Raw genomic sequence first — 7,481 nt, forward strand, 5'->3', positions numbered from 1 at the left:
AGAAAGAAAGAAAGAAAGAAAGAAAGAAAGAAAGAAAGAAAGAAAGAGAGAGAAGAAAGAACAAAGTCCTACAAATCTACACAAAATCCTTTGAATTCCATAATGTAAAATAAAAACCTTTTGGGGGGAATCGGCCTGAGTGGGTAATTTTGAAAAGCTACTGATGTCAAAGACTAAATGCTAACTCAGAGTGAGATAACAGTGGCCATTGGTGAGAGAGAGCCATTCAGTAATAGCTCTTCTAGAAAACCCAGTTATGTTTGGAGAGTAAATTGAGTGTCAACAGCAATCTAAATCAACACCAGCTTAGGAAAAAAACAAACAAACAAACAAACATGAAGAATATAACAACAATCTCATTTTTAAAGGACCAATTCTCTTAGAATTAGGAGAAATTACTATGACACAATGTGACAAAAACCAACTTACACAGTGAACAAAATGAGTCATATTTCTACTTGGTGTGACTCTGTTATATAGTTATATGACCATTGTCAGCAGACTAAAATCCAATTTTTAGTTTGATTTCAAGCATATAGTTTTCCATTGTTTGTTCAGCTTAGTACTTTGAACAAGCCCTCCTTTGGGAAACTTTTTCTAACGTATAAATTACTTATAATTTTACACAATTATGTAGAACTGTTAAGAAACTAATTCAATATTTTGTAAGCTATTTAGCCTAAAGGAAATTTGCCAGACTTGATGATTTTTTTGTTGTTGTTGTTTGTTTGTTTGTTTGTTTGAGACGGAGTCTGCTCTGTCGCCCAGGCTGGAGTTCAGTGGCGTGATCTCAGCTCACTGCAAGTTCCACCTCCCGAGTTCAGGCCATTCTCCTGCCTCAGCTTCCAGAGCAGCTGGGACTACAGGCACCCGCCACTGCGCCCGGCTAATTTTTTGTATTTTTAGTAGAGACTGGGTTTCACCGTGTTAGCCAGGATGATCTCGATCTCCTGACCTTGTGATCCGCCCGTCTCGGCCTCCCAAAGTGCTGGGATTACAGGCGTGAACCACCGTGCCCAGCCTGGCCTTGATGATTTAAGAACTATTCTCACTGAGGAAAATGTGAAACATAAAATTTCTGTTTCAATTGAGTAGAATTTATTTTGAAAAGGAATCACATTTTGACAGATGAGAACAAACAATTGTTAGGCATTTTCATATGAGGTCATCTTTTTCAAGCAACCTTGGCCTTGCTGCTTTAACAATCTTCTTTCTGGGCCAGACATGGTGACTCATGCCTATAATCCCAGCACTTTAGGAGACCAAGGCAGGTGGATCACGAGGTCAAGAAATCAAGACCATCCTTGCCAACATGGTGAAACCCCATCTCTACTAAAAATACAAAAATTAGCTGGGTGTGGTGGAGCACACCTGTAATCCCAGCTACTCTGGAGGCTGAGACAAGAGAATTGCTTGAACCCTGGAGGCGGAGGTTGTAGTGAGCCAAGATCACGCCACTGCACTCCAGCCTGGCAATGGAGTGAGACAAAAGAAAAATCTTCTTCCTGGCTTGTTGAGGAATAATCCAAGCCTGGAAAACAAAAGAAAAAGAAAGCTCAAAAATTCATGAGATTTTTGCAAAATCAACCACTGACTCCTCTCACATGACTTTGTTGCTGCTTTCATTGTATTGACTTCTAATTTGTTTCTCTCTGACGTTCTCTGGTGCTTTGAGTTTGTAGTTTTAGTTGACCGACAACTCAAGCTCACAATTCCCCTCCTTGTTTTGTCTCTACTTCTCCGTTTTGTCAAAGCATGTTTACTCTTAGCTCCATATAATACTTTCTTTTGACAATACATTTCAACTCTTAACTATAAGCATTTTGGCAGGATCAAAATTTATAAACTATAAATCAGATTGTAAAAATGTAGTTTCTAATTAAGCTATTTGTCTAAACACATCCATCTCTTTCATCTCCACTCTCATCTTAATTCAAGTTATCTCCATTTTACAATTTACAGTGTGCTCTTATTTGCAAAATTATTTGACCTTTCAGGATTTCCCTCATCCTCTTAAGACTTTTCCATTCTTCTCTCTCTTCTAAGAATAGGGCCATCTTTTAACAAGGAGAAACTTCTACAGCTCAGAGGTTAGAGGGAGACTCAAATCATTGACTCTTGGGGGAATCACACTAAAGGGATCTTGGACTCTCCTTCAGGCTCTTGTGTGCACTTGGTGCCATCTGAGCCACCCCATCCATATTACCCTTAACTAGTATCACTGAGCTATGGCTGGCTCCATCTGGTCTTTGAGCATGACATTATATAGGCTGTTGCTAAAGTCAATGACCAGTCTTTCATTTCCAATTTAATAATTGCTTCAACTTTAGTTAGCTATAGATAGGCTTGTGAATACCAAGTTACTAAATAGGGACCTTTTTAGAAGTATAAAATCTCCCCTGGCTATACCTGAGAAGCTAAGAATCAGGCATGATGTCCTTGATTCTTCCCAAACTCTCAGCATTTTTTCTTAGACAGGGTCTCACTTGGTCACCTAGGCCAGAGTGCAGTGGCGTGAACACAGCTCACTGCAGCCTTAACCTTCCTGGTTGCAAGTGACCCTTCTTCCTCAATAGCTGGGACTACAGGGGTGTGCCACCATGCACTATGCCCAGCTAATTTTTGTACTTTTTGTAGAGACAGTCTTGCTATATTGCCCGGGTTGGTCTTGAACTCCAGACCTCAAGTGATCCGCCCACCTTGGCTTCTCAAAGTACTGAGATTACAGGCACGAACCACCACACCTGACCTGTCTCTGGCCTCTTGTCCATCACTTCCTCTCTCTCCTGGCATCTCCTCCCACAACAGGAAAGACTGCCCTTCCCCTGTGTGAAATGACCTCCGCTTATTTATGATTAATTCTTTTGTCCTTCCTATGCATTGGCTATGGTATGGTAAAACCTCCAGTAGTTACTTTTGATCTGTAAAAGCTCAGTATTGAATTCCCAGGAGATAAAAGCCTGCCTCCAAAACAATTGTTTTATTATAAAATCTAAGATGTCTTGTTGAAAATTTATATCTGAGCAATGGCATAATTTACCTAGTGATATCTATTCTCCCTTTCCCTGCAGCACTAAGTCTAGTGGAAAGGCTGCAAAGGGAAAGTGATAATTCAGTGATATGGTTTAAAATGCTTTCTAACTAGATAAGTTCGCCTTGATTTTTAGCCATCTCATAAATTTCTATTTTTGTATGTAAAAAAAAATGCATTGTGGTACCTTTTTTATTCTTAATAATTTTCATCAGACTTCTAAGAAGAATGGTCACTGCAGGTTTCTTTGTTTTCTGAGTGTCTAGCATAAAAAAGAGGTGGGAGTGAAATCTAGAGATTATATGTTGTAAGAGGAAGGAGGAACAAAAAAGAGGCAAGGCTACTGGCTTGGAAATGGGGGCAACTGGCAAGAAGAGCTAGGCAAATGGCGATTCATCAGGGACTATGTTGCAGGGCAGGGCAAGCAAAGTGCTCTTCCATTTCTCCTACCAACTGCTCAATAAAATCCATGTATTTCACTTATGCATCTGATGCGAGTAAATTCTACCAGTGCAATGTGAAGACTTGCTGAGTCTATCAATTGTTGATTGTCCTTGGTTGTTCAACCAGGACACAGATAACATCTATTTACAAATATTTTCTGTCTTGAAAAATCTATGAATATTATTATACTTCTAGCATGTATTAAATGCATACCAGGTCTGGGGATCTATTAGGCAATTAAAAATGCTGAGTGAGATAAATTGATTAGATTAGTTTCTGAGATCGCTTGTTAAACTATGAATATTTTCTTGAAATAAAATATTACAAAACTCAGCCATACAAGAGGAGCTGTCAGGGTGTGGAACTGTAGTATCTTTATGCTGTCCCATTATTCAGAGCAGAAAAGGATGAGGATGAAAGGAAAATTTTATTCTTAAAACTACAATGCTTTCACCTGTATTGCAGAAATTGAGAAAAAGTAGCTATAGCAGATACCACATACAAAGTAAGAAATCCCAGGCCTAGGCCTGACTCACCTCCTCTCCTAATCTCTTCAGAAGCCACTTCTTCTAAATCCCTATGGTCAATGCCAGACTCTCTCTGAATTTCTAGCAAATTCTTTGCATAAAAGACAAAGTATTAAATATTTCTTTATGGTTGAGCACATCACTGAACAAGTCTTTAACCACCTAAGTGCACAATTTTCCAATTACCTTTTCAAAAGTGATGTGCAGATGTAATCCAACTAGAAGGTGAAACCTTAGCTCTTTCATTGACATAAAATTGATCGCTTCCTTTGTTCCCAGTGAAATTTTTCTTTTTTAAAAAAGGCAAATCAATTTAAGTGCTGAATTGCCAGACTAGAGACAAGCATGCGTAGAGACATTTATTTGCTAAAATATGATACAAAGTAGATATAAAGAAAAACCAAATTTTCCTATGGAAGACATTAAAGTGTTTGCAGCAAATTGGTACCTACACCCAGGTGTTCCTAGTTCCCAGTGCTGGGTCAAATCACATTACCTAGAAAGAAGAAATGTAGACCCTGATACACAAGGTTGAGCCCCTTTCAGGACACATCAATAATTTGTTCTTGATTTCTGCTTCATTCTAAGATCCTAACATGGATTGATCAAAGTTACAAAGTCAAGACCGACTTATTACACCTTATATTGACAATATTCCAGTAAATATTGCCAATAGTGAAGCAAAGAATTCAATCTCTGGATAGCTGAACAAATTCTGATGTCAGCACAGGAACAGGGCAATCATGGAGAACACAGTTCAAAAACAATTCAAAGTCTTTTGTTTAGGCTCTGTTTATATGAAAAATTACTTGAAAATACATACTTGAAATAAGTCACATGCTCATCTGTTCCTTTTTTACATACACACCAAAATCTAACTATTTGAAAAATATAATGGATGAAATCAAATAAGATGAACTTTATTAGAAATAAATGCAAAGTTGTATCCTTAAGTTAAAGGACAAACCAGCAAAGGGTACAAATTAAGAGACTATTAGGTTGGTGTAAACATAATTGTAGTTTTTGCAATAGTTCATCTGAAGTTGATATGAAGAAGACAGGAGTGTCTTCAAAGGATGCTTTATGGAATTCAGTGACTGTTTAAAAGGGTAAAGTTGGTTAAAGCAGTTTGCTAGAGTTACAGTACTCAGAAGAGCATTTCTAGAAGCATTCTGTACTGTCATTCAAGCCCCAACCAAGATGGTATGTTCACGTCTGGTTGCTCTATTAAAAAGGATACCTACCTTCCAGAAAATTAATACAGAGATGAGGGTGACAAGAACATGTATTCTAGAGAAGAGAAGACTTAATGCTACTGTAGAGTTGTCTTCAAATAATAGTAATAGTAAAAATAGGTAACATTTATTGAATGCTAACTCTGTTCCAGGCACCGCACTAAACACTATTTATACATGTGATCTTATTTAGTAATAGCATTAACAACCTTCTTTTTCTACTAATAGTAGCAGTCACGAAGCTAGAACTTGATACTAATATTAATCCACAATTTTCAAAAGAGAAAATTGAAGAAAAGAGACATAAGTAACTTTCCTAGAGTGTGAAGGACCACCATGACATCATGAGAAAGAGAGATTAAAGTTGTTCTACTTAGCTCAAAAGAATAAAACAAAGGCTAAGTTTAGAAACTACAGGGAAGCAGAATGTAGGTATATTAAAGGAAAATGGCTTTAAGATTTGGGTCTGTCTAAAGCATGGTGTGCTGTCTCTGTGAGGTTGTTCAAGAGCAGTTGAATGGCCGGTATATGGAGATGTGATGGAGAGAATGTCTGAGTCTGTTATAGATTTAACAGTTCTCTCATCTCTGCCCACATGGCAGTTTTCTGAGTCTAAAAGAATCACTAGCATTTTGATGTAATATGAATCAATCTATTGCACAAAATGTGGGTTTTGGCTTCAATACAATAGATTTTCTGATACCTTTTTTTCTAAGTTTGGTAAAGAGAGAGGAAGAGATGTGAACATTATAGGTACTGGGTTATGCTGCAAAAGACCTGGCATCCAATGACCAAGTAGGACACAAACCATAACCTCTTTCTAACAATCTTTAATCCTAGCCTACCATGAGAACACAATTCTTCTTGAAGAGCATTTTGCACTCATAATTCCTGCTGTAAGATATACTGCCCTGCCTCAGTAAAATAGAATGACACACATTTCTAGCACTGCGTTAGCTTGAAAAGGTAGTTAACGGGTTCCAGACCTGGGGCCAATTTGTTTCCAGAGTACAATAAAAGCTTTCAAGGGGGAAACACAACACACACACACACACTCACACACATACAGACATACACACATATTATCTGCATTTAAACAGTTGCCATTTCTCTCAGAATTTTAGCTGTCCCAGTCCTCTTATGAAATGTGATTCATTTTATTAACAATATTTTTAGCACCACAGCCTCTAGCTGCCACAGGTCAATATATTTTAATAAGGTGTTTCAATTTTATCTACGGTAACTGCTTCCAAGCAAAGCTAGACTTTTTCTTTTTGGTCAACTATCTATAAGAAGTTAAATAAAAGACTCTATATTCTGGCTGAAAGTGAAGGTAGGATAAGATTTTCAGGAAGCCCACCAAACTCTCAGTTTCAACTAAAGTAACTTCGTCAATGTACAAGGGGCCACCTTATGAAAGGAAAATTGCATGGGGCCTTCATGGCTAAACGGAATAGAAAAAAGGCCAATAGGTAGAGTTGCAGGTGAAAGAGCAAGTGAAGTAGCTGGCCAGGGAACGAGTGGATCAGTCCTCCCCTGGCATTTGTTCTGGATCTTCCAGGGCCTGATGCCCAGCAGACCACAGTGGGTGTGGGCCCATCCATGACCTATTCTTCTTTTATATAAATTAAGTCAAGACTGTGACATCACAGGAGTATAATGTGACCACAGAGCAAGGAGAGTGATGAGAAAGTGAAATCCCCTCCTATCTGCAACCTCACTTCTCTTTCCTCTTTCAACTTCTCTTGTTCTCACACTTTAAAAATTCTGCCTTCTTTCTCCATTAGTTCCAGACCATAGAATATCAGGGTTAAGGTCAATGGAGAAAAAGAGGAAATATTTGTTAATTCTCTCTTGTTTATGAAAAAAAATATTCTTGCTAAGAATTATATATAGCATTAGTTTAGGTAGTGAGATTGCAAAGATTAATAAAATTATTTGTTCTTGTGCATCAAAAGCTCAGAGTATATGTGAAATAAAGATGCAAATGGAAATTATAAAACAATTCAGTAACTGTAATGTTAGTGATAATTGGGAATTACAGAAGAAATAAGGACACTTCAACTTGATTAGAGAAGAAGCTCAGGGAAGGACACTTAAAGCTCTTCATAAGGATTGAATCTTATTTTTAAAAATGTATGTTTATTATTTTCACTTTTAATAGGTTGTAAGTATACGGAAGACAAATTCAAAGGGTACAAATCAGAAGAGCTTAAAACTTAATCTTCATCCTACTTTTGACTT

Source organism: Piliocolobus tephrosceles, chromosome 18 (assembly GCF_002776525.5).
Source record: "Piliocolobus tephrosceles isolate RC106 chromosome 18, ASM277652v3, whole genome shotgun sequence".
NCBI classification, from domain to species: domain Eukaryota; kingdom Metazoa; phylum Chordata; class Mammalia; order Primates; family Cercopithecidae; genus Piliocolobus; species Piliocolobus tephrosceles.